Below are 15,209 nucleotides of genomic sequence, written 5' to 3' on the forward strand. Positions count from 1 at the left end.
GCCAGGGTCAACTACTTTCAAAATTCCCAACCCTTCCAAGCTAGACAGGATAGGGAAAGACAGGGGGACAGACAGAACACAAGACATAGGCAAACACAGGGAAGACGGCCCTTTCGGGGGAACAACCGCCCCTTCCGCCGTACCAGATGACTCCCGCCCAGACCTTCCCATAGGGGGCAGACTAGCAGGGTTTGCTCCCCAGTGGGAAGAGACCACCACGGACGTATGGGTCAGGAACACCATACGTCATGGTCTATCTCTAGAATTTCTCTCAAAGCCCCCGAACCGCTTCCGCCCGTGCCCCTGTCCCACAAACCCAACAAAGAGAAGGCTCATGAACGAGGCCGTTCAGCACCTTCTAAACATACGGGCCGTAGAGCCGGTGCCTATGAACCAGAGAGACCAGGGGTTTTATTCTATCCTCTTCGTGGTCCCAAAACCCTCAGGGGGTTGGAGAGCCGTTTTGGATTTGAAAAGGCTAAATTTCTACATAAAATACCGCAAATTCAAAATGCAGACACTACGCTCCATCCTTGGAAGCGTAAGGAAAGGGGATTTTCTGGCATCGATCGACCTCACGGAGGCATACTTGCACATCCCTATCTCTCTGGCTCACCGCCGCTTTCTACGGTTTGCCTACAGGGGGCACCATTTTCAATACAGGGCACTTCCATTCGGCCTGTCATCAGCGCCCAGGGTGTTCACCAAGATTCTGGCGGTTCTGGCAGCACAACTAAGAAACGTACCAGTCAGAGTCCAGTGCTACCTGGACGATATTCTAATCCAGTCATCGTCCGCCCAGCAGTCTCGGGCGGACCTAAAGTTAGTGATAAAAATGCTGCAGGACCACGGCTTCTCGGTGAACTTTCCAAAGAGCCATCTAACCCCAACTACGAGAATACTCCACCTGGGAGCGGTCATAGACACAAAGGAATGCAAGGTGTACCTATCACAGGAACGCCTCAGCAGCATAAAGAAAGCCGTAAAACAGGTAAGCCGCGGTCAGTCAGTGACGCTGGTCTGCCTCTCCCAGCTGCTAGGGAAGATGATATCGACCATAGCAATAGTTCCTTGGGCAAGGCTGCACTCAAGAGAACTGCAATGGTTCATGCTCCCGTTTCAGAGACAACAAATCAGTGCATCCCGGAAGAGGGTAGGCATACCTCTGAGAGTACGACACTCCCTCAGGTGGTGGCTATCTCCAGCTCTCCTCAGGGGGTCCCCCTTCAGGGAACCAGACAGAGTAGTAGTCACAACAGATGCGAGCTTATTCGGCTGGGGAGGCCACTTGGGGACCAAGTGGACACAGGGCCGCTGGTCAGCGGTGGATCTCCGACACAACATAAACTGGCTCGAGCTGCGGGCTATTCACCTAGCGTTAAGGCATTTTCACAGCAGCATAAAAGGCAGGCACGTACTGGTCCTGACGGACAACGTGACAGCCAAGGCCCACATAAACCGTCAGGGGGGCACACACTCTCGCTCGCTCTCGGCCGAGGCCCTCCTACTGGGGGCCTGGGCGGAACAAAATCTGGCCTCCATAAAGGCCGACCACATATCGGGGGAGGCAAACATCCAAGCAGATCTGTTGAGCAGATCAACAATAGATCACTCGGAGTGGCAACTACACCCGAGGATCTTCAGGGAGGTCTGTCACCGCTTCGGGCTTCCCCAGGTGGACCTTTTTGCCTCTCCTTCCAATGCCCACCTAACTCGCTTCTTCTCCCGATTCCCATCCAAGGGAGCAGAGCAGACGGACGCGTTACGGAGCCCATGGCCAAGGGGGCTCCTGTACGCGTTTCCACCCTTACCTCTCCTTCCGGCGGTAGTACGCAAGATTCTGCGGGAAAGGGCCGAGGTAATCCTTGTGGCCCCTTATTGGCCAAGGAGACCTTGGTTCGCAGACTTGAGGAGTCTCTCCCGCACGAATCCATGGCGGATTCCTCCGGAGAGGATCTCCCTCAAGCAGGGGGAGATCTCCCACCCAGAGCCACAATGGCTACAACTAGCCGTCTGGCTCTTGAACGGTCAATTTTAGCCAAGGGGGCTTGCTCACAGGGTGTAATTAGGGTCATACAGGCATCAAGGTGCCCCTCCACGAACCGTATCTACGAGGCCACATGGAGAAGCTTCCAATCATGGTGCTCTAAACAGGAATTGTTACTCGAAGGGATCACAATTCCCAAGATCCTAGAATTTTTACTAGATGGCCTAGAGAGGGACCTCTCGCCAAACACACTGCGCAGGCAAATCGCCGCCCTCTCAACTATACTTTCTGCCAGCCCCGGTGAATCCTTGGGCAAGCATCCCTTAATACGATCCTTCCTCAAGGGGGCTGCAAACATCAGACCGCCAACCGTGCACAGGTATCCATCGTGGGAACTACCACGAGTACTACAAGCTCTTACCAGAGCGCCCTTCGAACCACTCAAAACATGTGACATTCGCTATCTGACCCATAAGGTAGCATTCTTGGTAGCCATCACGTCAGCTCGGCGGATATCCGAGTTAGCTTCTCTCTCAATGAGGAAGGACCTGTGCCATTTTCACAGGGACAAGGTAGTCCTAAGAATAGACCCTTCATTCATTCCAAAGGTCAACTCCCTTTTTCACAGATCACAGGAAATAGTCCTACCAGACTTCTGTCCAAACCCAGCTCATCCCCTGGAACAACAATGGCACACCTTGGACGTACGCAGGGCACTAAGACATTACATTTCACGCACAGCGGAATTCCGACGCTCGGAAGCGCTTTTCATATCCTTCCACCCTGCTACTAGGGGCCGGAAGGTCTCGTCCTCTACCATCGGTAGGTGGATTAGGGCATGCATCACGGGGGCATACCAGGCGGAGTCCTTGCAAGTCCCCAAGCATATCACAGCCCATTCCACAAGGAGTGCTGCCACCTCAGCAGCATGGGCCATGCAGGCTTCTATTGAAGAGGTATGCAGGGCAGCCACTTGGGCCTCGCCCTCTCCATTCATTCGTCATTACAAAATCGACAGGTACTCCTCTGCAGAGGCCTCCTTCGGTAGGAGGGTTCTCCAGCAGGTGCTAGACCAAAGTTGCACACGGGACCAGTCTATTCCCCAACCCAAGGGACAATAGGCTTTGGTATGTCCCACTGCGTGGATTATCCATCTCCAGTGCTGGAGAAGGGGCGTTGACTTACCTGAACGCCTTTTCTCAGCACGGAGATGGATAATCCACACCCACCCTTATAGACTAGAATAATAGGGTATATTTAGTGGAGCCAAAACGTCTTACTGTCAGTCAATGGCTGCGCTCGAGTCAAGACTAAAGGATCATGGTCCAAGACGAGGCGTGGCAACTTTGGCTGACTGATCTGATTGGCCAGGAATACAGTCTCAACCCACTGCGTGGATTATCCATCTCCAGTGCTGGAGAAGAGCAAATGAAAACACTGTGAAGTGTTAGTTAAATATGTTTGAGAAAATGTTTGGTTCTGACAGCAGGAGTTAACAGTGAGCAAAATTTGGACAGTGCAGTGTGGCTTTATGCCAGGAAACTGCTGTACCGATTAATTTTTTATTCTTTGGGACACGGAAAAAATGTACAAATGTGTGAAAGTTTATTGTACATTTCTTGATTTAGAGAAAACATATGACAGAATGAACAGATTTGGACTATAGAATGATGCACATGAATATTAAGTTGAAGGTTGATTGAGATAAAATCAATATAAGATGGAAGTAAAGCATGTATAAATGAAATGGTGAGCAAAAGGTTCAACATTCAGCAGGGAGAAAGACAAGGACGTGTGATGCTCCCTCTGCTGTTTAATATATATTATATGCATATATGTATGTATGTATGTATGTATGTGTATATATATATATATATATATATATATATATATATATATATATATATATGCAGAAAATGTTAATGTTATGAAGTATGATGTTGCAAAGGGAGTGGATCTAAAAATTAATGTATCAGAAAATCAAGAAAGCTATGAACAATTACAAGTTATATATAAATGGCAAAAAACTAAAGCAAGCAGATACATTTTTGTACCTTAATAGAATGTTTACAACATTATGCATTTTCAGATGTATAAATGCTGGCAGAAAGGTGTTTAGTAGCATGTTACCTAATGTGAAGAGTGAAGAGTGCCAAAAGAGAATATTTATCTGGCTTTTGCCTACTTTGTTGAATGAAATGAGTTATGTTAGGACAAACATAAAAGTTGAAAGCAGTGAGAATGGAATATTTAAGAAATGTGTGCAACTAAGATAAGAATAGAACCAAGAATGAATGAGAACTGAATACATGTTGAATGCAATGCAAAGTTGAATGGTGAGTGTGAAATAAGACACATTAGGTAACATGCTACTAAACACATCCTGATCTGGGAAGAACTATACTATAGATCAGTGGTTCTCAACCTTTCTAATGCCGCGACCCCATAATACAGTTCCCCATGTTGTGGTGACCCCCAACCACTTATACATCACTGGGTGCCAGGGGCATGGCCCAAAAAAAGGGGGAAAAAATGGCGGACAGCCTTGTTTGGCGACCCCCGTGAAATGGTCGTTCGACCCCAAATGGGGTCTCGATCCACAGGTTGAGAACCACTGCTATAGATGGAAAAGACTGAAAAGTCTTAGATGAATTGAATTGATGAGATTATTAAATCATGTATGAATTAGCTGAAGCGGGTATAATTTACAAGAAGGGAAAGATATAAAAAGGTACATAGTAAATGATGTTGGTAAAAATAAAATTAATTATACTTTCCTTTTTTACTCTCATAATTTAAATTATTTGGGTTATTTCTTCAAAAATGCAGTGATTTTATTAAGTTATATTGTTCTTCTATATTTTTAAAAGATTCATAGTTAAAGTATTTTAATATTAATGTTCTTCAGGTGTGATATTCTAGTATGAGACAGCTGTAACTTAGATTGCTGTAACATAGAAGATCATCTTTTAAGTGCAGTGAATCCATACATTGATAATAGTAAGTTCTACTATTCCTTATAATTCAGTTCCAAAGACCCTGGAATGTTGCCTAAATTCAGTGTTGGACAAGACAGAATGCTGTTCATTAATAAAACAATTGGACACTAGGATGGAGATTCAGCTTTCTAGGCTCAAGTTATCATTCTTCCACCAAAAAAAAAACAAACAAAAAACAGTCTAGTAGTTGCCCCTAATCTTCATTTTGACACTGGATTCATGATTGGAAGCTCTGATAAGATACTTGTTTACCCATTTACAGCTCCAGAAAGTTGCTGATATTTTGCAATAGTTATTCATACCTTTACTACACAGACTATTTTTCTAAATTTATAAAACTTGCAAATGGAAAAAAAATGCATCAAACAATTTACTAAATTGTTGAAGGAATAAAGGTTGAACTGAAAGGTCTGCCAGCTATTTACTGAATATATGTTGTTAAACTTTAGAATCTGACTATCTGACTGCCTTTCCCATTATGAACCTGCTCAGGCAATAAGATCTACAGGAGAGGTCCTTTAAAAACTACCTCTCCTATTGGAGGCTCCATTATCTGGCATACAAGAGAGTATTTCCTGTCTTGTTCCTAGATAGTGGAATACATTTGGTCTCATTTCTGCAGCTTTTATGAAATTTAGGTCCTTAAAAATTTATATGGCTACCTATCTTGTAAAATACTGGGCAACTCACAATAACAGCAAAACCAAATGTAAGAAAAATGCCTGACCTGCCATCTCCAATCCAACAATCAATTCAATCCTTAGGCTCCAACCTTATCCTATCCAAGCCTGGGGGAAAGTCAATTCTTTACAGCTTTCCAGAAGGCTAAAAGAGTGGAGGCCTGCTGGATACTTTCATATCCCCAATATGAAAATAATTCAAAATGTTTTAATTATCAATTTTAATAATTCCAATTTAATATTTAATTTTGCCAAGTTTGTTTTTCTGTATTTTTTGTGATTTCACTATTTCTGAAGAAGATTGGGTTCACTTATTTTATTAAGTCATGGTATAATTAACTTTTAAGGAATCATCACTGATTAAACTTACCCAACAGACTAAGACATATACATAAATAGTATACTTAGATTTCAGTAAAGCATTTGATAAAATAGACCACAACTACTCCTTGGTAAGCTAGAAAAAGTTGGAATAGACCAGGGGTCCCCAACTCCTGGTCCGTGGACCAGTAACGGGACGCGGCATGCCAGCAACTGGGCTACACAAACAAGCAAAGCCCCATCCACGAAATGCAGGCAGCACACAAAACCACGCACCTCCGTGCTGCGGAAAAACCTTTCTCCACGGAACTGGAATAAACAACATTACCATCATATGGATTTGTAGCTGGCTGGCAAACCATCCTCAACGAGTACTCAACAAGTAGTCTTCAAGGGCACTACATCCACATGGAGAGAAGTAAGCAGTGGGGTACCACAAGGTTCCGTCTTAGGCCCAGTGCTCTTCAATATCTTCATCAATGACTTAGATTAGGGAATTGAAGGGAAACTCAACAAATTTGCAGATGACACCAAACTGGCAGAAGTAACCAACACCCCAGAAGACAAACTCAGGATCCAAAAAGATCTCAACAAACAATGGGCCCTATCCAACAAAATGAGTTTCAATGTGGAGAAAAGCAAAGTTTTAAATTTAGGTAGGAAAAATCAAAGATACAGATTGAGCAAGGCCTGGCTTAAAAACAGTAACTATGAGAGGGACCTTGGCGTCCTAGTGGACAATCACTTAACCATGAACCAGCAGTGTGCAGCAGCAGCCAAAAAAGCTAATACAATCCTGGGTTGTATAAACAGAGGTATAGAATCAAGATCATGCAAAGTATTAGCTAGTATTGCTTTATAAAACCCTAGTAAGACCACATCTGGAATACTGCAGCCAATTTTGGTCACCATATCACAAAAAAGATGTTGAGAGTTTGGAAAAAGTTCAGAGAAGAGCAACTAAGATGATCAAAGGCCGAGACTAAAACATATGAAGAACGCCTGCAGGACTTGGGTTTGGCTAGTCTAAAGAAAAGAAGAAATAGGGGAGACATGATAGCAGTATTCCAGTATTTGAGGGGCTGCCACAAAGAAGAGGGGGTCACATTATTCACCAAAGCACAATAGGACAAGAAACAATGCTTGGAAACTGATCAAAGAGAGAAGCAACGTGGAATTAAGGAGAAACTTCCTGACAGTGAGGACAATTAATCAGTAGAATAGCTTGCCTCCTGAAACTGTGGGCGCTCCATCACTGGAGATTTTTAAAAAGAGGCTAGGCAGTCACTTGTCTGAGATGGTATAGGTTCTCCTGCTTGAGCAGAGGGCTGGACTAGAAGACCTCCAAGGTCCCTTCCAGCTCTATTCTAGTTTGTTCAATTATGGTTAAGTTTGATATTTGAATTTAACCAATTTTCACATTGTATGTACTATTATTTTCAGAATACCATAACCTTACTCCAAACAAGAAGAGGCTTTACTGTATTTAAAACATGTCTGACTGAAATTTTGAAAATTGGTTAATGCTTGTTCTCTGAAATTTAATGCCCAGGTGTCTTTCCTCAAAGACCTGTCGTTGCTCATCAAAGTTTTCAATATCTGACTAACTTTATAGTGACTGTGATGAACTCTGATCTTTTTAAACATGTTGTAGGACTTCATCCCTTTTGATCCCCAGCCAACATGGCATTGTAGTCCAAGGACTTCAAGTCAGATTCCCTCTTCTTTTAAATATTCAAATGCATTGTGCAAAAAAACAGTGATAATCCTGTGAATTAGGTTGAATTTTTATCATTTTTGATGCTGACATTTGATCAGAATTGCAAATTAATGGTGGAGAATTGGGCCACAAGCCTCTGTAAGGTAAGCTCATACCTGGCAAGGAAAGAGGAACCCTTGTAAAACTTCCTAGGGGAAAGATGGCAATTAATTAGCCCCCACTCCAATTTAACTGACGAGGACCACCGTAATTTCTCCACAGCCTGCCAATGATCGCTACTCCGGCGTTTTGCATCCAAGCCAGATAAGTTTTTTCCTCCAAGCCAGGAGAGGGAAGGATCTGCTCCCAAGAGTTAAGCCTGAGCGGCAGAAACCCCGCGTGCGGCTGCCCTTCATCCACGCTCCCTCATTCCGGTAGGAGGAAAGGAGCTGAAGAATGCGAAACGAGAGTCCAACCCATTCTTTTCCTGCTCAAGGCGTCCCTCCGTCCTGCCTGCACTCACAACCCTCTTAACTTCAAGTATCTCCGAAGAGAGTCGGCTGAAAGTTACAATTGATGGGTTGTTGTTCCTCTTCATCTTTTGTGTTTCGTTTGAAGCGCCATCGTACATGGTTTCACGTTCGGGGCTTTCCCCCGTTCCCGGGATGTGCTCACGGCGCTTTCACGCCGCGTATCTTCCCGCATTTCCTTTTGCGCGGCATTCACGCCTAAAGACCTCGGGAGGGACAGACTGGAAAGATGAGGGACACCGCTCGTGCGGCTTTTTTGCAACTCCAGCAAGAGAACCTGGGGGAAGCAGCCCCGACGACAAAGTTCCTTCCACCACCACCACCATCCAATCCTCTTCTCGGACATCGCAGCCACGTGAAAAACCAGCACCCCCCCCCCGTCTCCCCAGGCCAAGAGATGCGGGATGAAGCAAATTTTGGTCAAAATATGCCTTCCACGAGGAAACGCTTACCTTGAGATGCTTTTTCTATTGCCCCATCTATTAGCTCCTCTATGGGCGTGGGAATATTGGGGGGGGGGCTCTCTGCTTTTCTACAGATACAATTTCGCCTCACGATAAAAAAAAAAATGGTTAGAAATTCTGTCAACTCATGTGATCGACTGAATTATTTCCACCCCTCTTTTCCTCCTAAACTCCCCCCCCCCCATTTTAGAACAATACTCGGCAGCTTTTTTTCATTATGTCAGACAAAAATGGCTGATGACAGAGAGGAGGAGCGCGGCTGCCGTTGCCAGGGAATGCTTGACTCTCCTCGCCGTTACTGTGGCTGCGGAGGCTTCAGCCACGAGGCACACGCGGAGGTTGATTAGGGTCTGGTATCTCCCAGTCATGCCTTGAAGTGTAGGAGGATAACTCTTCCTGATTCCTCCCTTCTCTTCCCCCTCCCTTTTCCTACTTCTCCAGCTAGGAAAGTCTATGCGGAGAAAATCCAAGCCGAGTCTTTTAGAGCGACCCGGCTTCATTTCAGCGAGGATGAGAGCTCACTGTAGCTTGCACCCCTTTTGAGAGTTGGCAAATACCCCCACCCCCACCAATTTGAACCCCGGAATAAATAATATGGGATCGATTCTATTAGGGCCAAGCTATCCAATTCAGCTATTCATGCTAATCCCAGCAGTTCCTGTCCTCTTATACTTTGGCAGCAACTTTAGTCCAGATACTCTCACCGACAGATTATAATTAACTCAACCTTCCCCAATTTGTTCTCCGTATTGAAGGTTTTATCTCCAATATTCATAGTAATCCTGGGTGGGGGTTAATGGCAGTGAAAGTCCAATGCGAGGTATTAGTGAAGAGTCCCAAAGGGCACTGGACTTTGATTATTTCCTATTGTTGTATCCATGCCTTCAAAGTGCATCATATCATCTGTACAATTGTAAAGCATTTCCTAGAATCATACTTTTGGATTAAAGGCTCCAACTTTCTGATGGTTTTACATTTGCATTTGTATAGGGCTGGCTTCTGCTTGGGACAGAGACTTGGGGGCAAGGTTGGTTTCTGCTTTTAAAATACTTTTGAGGAAATATATTTTTCTGCCTTTTAAATATTTCCTTCTCTGGGACTCTGACTTCTTTCAATACTATAAATGAGAAAGAGCCATTTAATTCTAATTTGAAAACTTCCAGTGACAGGTCTCATTACTTAACCGCTATTAATTTTCTCCACAACAACTGATCCTTGTCTTTTTCTGTTTTAACACTAGACAATTTTTAAAATTCTAATCTTTTTATAAAATTATTTTACATATCTTTAATAGTAAATGTTTAAGTGGGAAAACTCAATGAATTATTGAAACCAGAGCCATGTTTTGCCACACTAGGAACAACAGGAGAAAAAAAAACTATTCCAGATTATTTCCCACAACTCATAATGGCATAAATATACTAGGTTTATCACATCCAACCAATGCTCATGTTGCCCTTAAAAAGCTCAGGCAGTGGTGTGAGGTTGGGAAAAATCAAGTCCCAGAATTTGAGAGAAAAACACTAATATTTTTGCAGATTGGCTTTTTCAGGGGGCCCCAATAAGAACCATAAGTACTTCAGGCAAAATAAAAAACATTTCATTAAGGGGGAGGAGTCAAACCTTTATACAGTGATACATGCACTGTATACATGCACCAGCAACTTAATAAAATACATTGGTTAGACATGAGAAAAGACATATCTCCCTCTTTCTCATTCAAGCTTGTTTCTTTAACACTTGCAATAGTTAGTCAGACTTTGGAATACAGCCCTATTTTTAACTTTCTGAATAAGTTAGTTTTGTACAACTAAGATGATTTTGGTTAAAGTAAAAACATGATTTCCTAAAGTTCAAAAGGAGGTATGGATGGATGTCCTGCTAAAACGTGAATATCACTTTTATTAAAATGCTAATAATAAAGCCTAAAATTCTTGTTTCAGAACAGAAAATGGCGTGCCACAGCATATGGATCAGGTATACCTATCCTGTTCTACAGACAACTCTTGAGAAGTGAGCTTTTGAAAGATGGCTTTGATACACAATGTGTTTATATTTTAGACAAATGGTTTCAAGGTGAAAATTAAATGAAATTAAATGAAAAGTTCTTTGTTTTTGATGGACTTAAAATGTAAAACATTTCTAGGACTGGGAAACTTTCTAAGAAAAAACGTACAAGCAGTAATGTATAATGCAGCAGTAGAGGCAAGGAAGGCAGCACTAGACAATGAAATCCAAAATTAAGTAAAAAGTCACATCATCAATCCAAGCAAGTCATTTGTCAAGAATATTCCAAATCTGAAACAGTCTAGTAACAGTTTGGAGAAACTAGAAGAATTAGATACTTAAACTATGGCCTGAGGCTTGTTCAACAATCCAGCACTGACATGTTAGAAACTGAATGCTTTTGTACTCCTGTCTATAGAGCACCACCCAGTCTCAATTGCTGCCATCAGTTAACCAGCCAGAAACACTATGAATTTATTCTTGGGTATACTTTTTAATCTGAGGAAATTTTTCCTGGGAGGTGGACGCTCCTTTCTGCCCCAGGTATCCACAGTTTGGAAGCTGTTTGGATGTGTGGATTTCAACTCCCTGATTTTTTCTATCAATATGTTCATTTCATATCCAGTTCTAGGAATTGGCCATACATCTGAAGGGGACTCAGCTTGGAAAAAAATGATTCTATCTACTCTCTTTCCTATAAATTTGCAATAAATTTCTACCTCAACAGAAGAATTAAATCCCATGAGTTCATCTCCATATTACTGGGGGGAAATTGTGATAAAAGATTGTGTTACTACTGTTTGTGAAATGATAAGGTGACCAACTTTTTTACAATGAAAAGGACACAAATAAATTGAAGAAAAAAATATCGTAAATAAAAGAAACATTTTATTTATTGCAACAACAACACAGAATACACTATAATATGATAAATGCATAATAAAAAACATTTGTAACAATAACATTTTATATTGTAATTATGCTTACATGCCGCGCCCCTGCCCGCAGCCGCCCCACCAGCACTGCTGCCCTGCCGTGTAGAGCGGGCCCCATGGCTCCCAAAGCACCAGCTGCGCCGGCTCCAGCTCCGGGGGGCAGCCCGCCATCAACACACCCCACCTGCAGCCGCCCTGCCAGCACCACCGCCCACCCTGCACAGCTCCGTGTAGAGCAGGCCACGCGGCTCCCACAGTATAGGGGGCAGCCAGCCACCACTGCCCCTCACACTCCCGCCCACAGCAGCCCCGCTGCCCCTTCCTCTTGCGCCCGCAGCCATTATTGCCCTAGCAGGGCCGAAGATCAAGAGAAAGTTACCACGGCATTGCCGCTCCAGTCTCCTCCAGGTATCTTTGGGACTAACTAGGAGATGGTGTAGTTGGGTAGCAGGGAGGGGTGCAATGTTCCTGCCACTTCGCCTTCGCTGCAGACAACTTACATGTGCAAAGTTTGCCGGCTGGGTGTTTTGGCGCGCTCAGCAGCAATTCTTATTGGCTTTTGAAAGCCAATAGGGGGAGTAGCACAGCTCATGCAAAAGTTGAAAAAAAAACCATCAAAAAAAGGTGCCGGAACACCGTTCTGAGCGTTCTATGAGAAAAAAAAGCCCTGCAGATTAGTTTTCAAATATTGAAGAGGAGGACATGTAGGAGGACACTTTTTGAGGGAGGACAGAACTCACAAAAGGAGGACTGTTGGTCACCTTAGAAATGAAAGCCTGCAGTGAGTACTCTTCACACTTTAAGTAATGTGCAATGATTGGATTTTGACTCAAAGGAATCCCTCCAAATAAAACTCACTATTGAATGCAAGTTTTTTATGGAAATGGCTCTTTTGACATGAGTAGTGTGTTGTTGGGCCACAGAAATATACAAGTGGTGAACCAGAAAGTGTTGATTTGTGTGTAATAGGTCGCACTATTGATATTCTTCAATATCAGAACACTTGTGCATGATGGGTTATTGGAAGGCTTATAAAAGAGATTAAAGGATAGCATAGCCTCCATGCATTTTGTTCAATTATACTGCAATCTCTAGTGCTTATTATCATTTCCTTGTAAACATTATCTTCTTCCCTTTACTTTCTCCCTCACTGTAGTAATACTCAGATATTTCAGAATTGCTGTTATATCCTCCACAGTCATTTTCTCCCTCCTGCACTAAAAGAAGTGAAGATTTTGCATTTTATTCCTAAATAATGTAACTGGAAATGAATTGGTCTTCTTGCAAGACATACAGAATTGTATTTATTCCAGCAGCAGTAATATAATTCTAATTATATATTATTATAAACCATTTGGTCATCCTTTGAGAGAAAGATGATGCACTCGATGTGACCAAAATGAATATTAAATTGCAGATGATATTTTTTTTACCCCAATGCTGTATGGTCCTATGATAATTTAAGGACCGTATATATCATAAATAGAAAAATAATTGTAGAGCCAAATATTCAAAAATAAATCAATATTTAACTGGAGTTGATGACCAAGGCAAAAAAGAAGAGCCACTGAATGGATTGGTTCCTCAGAACTCTTCTCCCTATCAAAGAAAGGACAAGGATCACTCACAGGTTTGCATCCTGCCTAAACAGCAATTTGAAGCCTTCAAACAGACCCTGAGTTTGCCTTTTTTGACTCCTGACTACTTTAGAAAGTTGCTTATCATTGATTTTGTAGACATTAGGAACCTTCTGAAAGTTAAGTTTTATTATGCAGAGATAATTTCCTTCCTCCCTGTATTAAACCTTTATGCAAATTTAAGGATAAATTAATTAGTCTATCCTTATCCTATCCTAAGTTAGTAAATTTAAGAACCTCGATTCAAAGATTGTGGCAGCATAATGCACCATTTGGCCTGTGAGGATATAAATAGACAAACAGATAAAACACAATGAGAGTTTTAGTAGTATATAGATTCAATATTTTCAGTACTACCATTGCTCCTAATATTGTTCAGAATGTGATACATTTGAGCAGCGTTTCTACTCATAATGCCTTGGAAAAACAAGTATATGTGTATAGTATGGGTATAAATATTGAAAGCAAACAGCAAAGATTTTATTCTATGGTATGTATATGACAGAATCCACTTAAATATATGGATAAGACCCACATGTTTCCAATTCACACATAACATTTTGTGGCTATGCTAAACTACAGTTGATTTCACATCTGCTCTTTCCAGAAAATAACTAATATTCAAATTGGCCCCAGGAGCAATACAACACAGATAAACTTTAAAATATTTTACTCCTAAAAGTAAAAATAATCATACTAATTTCAGTGTAAAGAATATAGCTCCTATAGGCATGGTGCCATTAATGGTATAGATGTAGCGATGATATATGTCCATAAAACCAATATACAATATTTTAGATGTTATAATTGTAGTCTACATCAGACTATTAGTTGTGCACATCTCTATATCTCAGAATCGCATGGCCTGGGCAGATAAAATTTGTCTTTTTGTTGTGATTTTCTATCATCTTGCAACAGTGAGATGTTTATCTTTTCTCAAATATATTATTGACAAACTGATTGCATATTTTTCATTTCATCCCGACTCAGAACTTATCTGGATTCTGATGTGCTAGCAGTTGCAGTGTTGAGTCCATCGTGATTTGCTGAGCTTCCAATTTAATTACCCTTCCTCAAACAGAGCTCAGTACATTCCAGGTGTGCAGATTTCATCTCCTGTTCTACCAGTCTGGCAATTGCTAAGAATTGAAATCCACAAATATGAAGGGCATTCGGGTTTGGAAACAGTTTAATTCTAGTTTTAATTATTAAATGAGTAAAATTGGGTTGATGGAAGCAATATTCTGTAGATCTTCTGCCTCATATAATCCCCCTAATTCCACCAAAATGATGTGCATAAACTCAAAGGGTTGCACTCATAATAACAGGATGGGAAAAGAAATGATACTCTTAACTTTCGAGAATCTTGTGTTTCTTTTATTCTGCCTTGGAGGCATTTTAGCTTCAGAGGCAGTTTAGGTGTATGCTATTTGTCTTTAGAATATTTAATATTTCTTCTCATAATTCTTCAATGATTAATTCAGTGATTCCCAAACTTTTTCCTTCATTATCCAAAACTGCTTATCAGAAAGTCTTTATAAAATTCCGAGGATTAGTTGTAAGTTCCTTCCCTCAGCATTATTGTAACTTAGAATAGTTACTGAATGATTGTTCCATGTTAGATCACTATAAGCCAAAAATAGGCACAGATTTTTTATTATTATTAACATCTGGTGCTGTTCAACTACTTTAGTAGCATAAGAACCGAAGTTTTCTCAACACCATTTCCATGTCTAACCCTGCCAGCTCTGTGAAGAACTCTCTTACTGTGTTTCCCGGAAAATAAGACCTATCCTGAAAATAAGGCCTAGCTTGATTTTGGCTGGGGGGGAGGTGGGCCTAATATAAGCCCTACCCCCAAAATAAGCCCTAGTTTTGGGGCAAGGCACACACCTAAAAATCAAGCTAGATGGGGTGGAGCTGTCCCACACGCCCCGCACCTGCTGACCT

The sequence above is a fragment of the Crotalus tigris genome, unplaced genomic scaffold (genome assembly GCF_016545835.1).
Source record: "Crotalus tigris isolate CLP2741 ecotype Arizona unplaced genomic scaffold, ASM1654583v1 scf7180000017644.4837335, whole genome shotgun sequence".
Classification (NCBI taxonomy): Eukaryota; Metazoa; Chordata; class Lepidosauria; order Squamata; family Viperidae; genus Crotalus; species Crotalus tigris.